Raw genomic sequence first — 558 nt, 5'->3', positions numbered from 1 at the left:
TAACGAGTAGGAGGGTCGCGGTGGTGTGCGCGGAAGGATTGGCCGTGAGGCCATCTGGAGCCGCCATCGGTGCAGATCTTGGTGGTAGTAGCAAATACTCCAGCGAGGCCCTGGAGGACTGACGTGGAGAAGGGTTTCGTGTGAACAGCCGTTGCACACGAGTCAGTCGATCCTAAGCCCTAGGTGAAAACCGATGTTAATGTTTTGATGTGTTTAAATAAATATAATATATAAAAATATAAATACAATATTATTAATAAATATTATTGCTTTTTTTTTTTTAAAAACAATAAACATTATTAATAAATATGTATAAATATATATATATAAATATATACATCCATTGGGCGAAAGGGAAACCGGTTCCTATTCCGGTACCCGGCAGCGGAACCGTTTATAAGTCGGGCCCTCGTAAGAGAGTTCGTCAGGGTAACCTAAAAAGGCCTGGAGCCGCCGTCGGAAGATTCAGGAAGAGTTTTCTTTTCTGTATGAGCGTTCGAGTTCCCTGGAATCCTCTAGCAGGGAGATAGGGTTTGGAACGCGAAGAGCACCGCAGTT

This window comes from Chrysoperla carnea, chromosome X, assembly GCF_905475395.1.
Source record: "Chrysoperla carnea chromosome X, inChrCarn1.1, whole genome shotgun sequence".
Taxonomy (NCBI): Eukaryota; Metazoa; Arthropoda; class Insecta; order Neuroptera; family Chrysopidae; genus Chrysoperla; species Chrysoperla carnea.
This window is presented reverse-complemented; position numbering follows the sequence as displayed.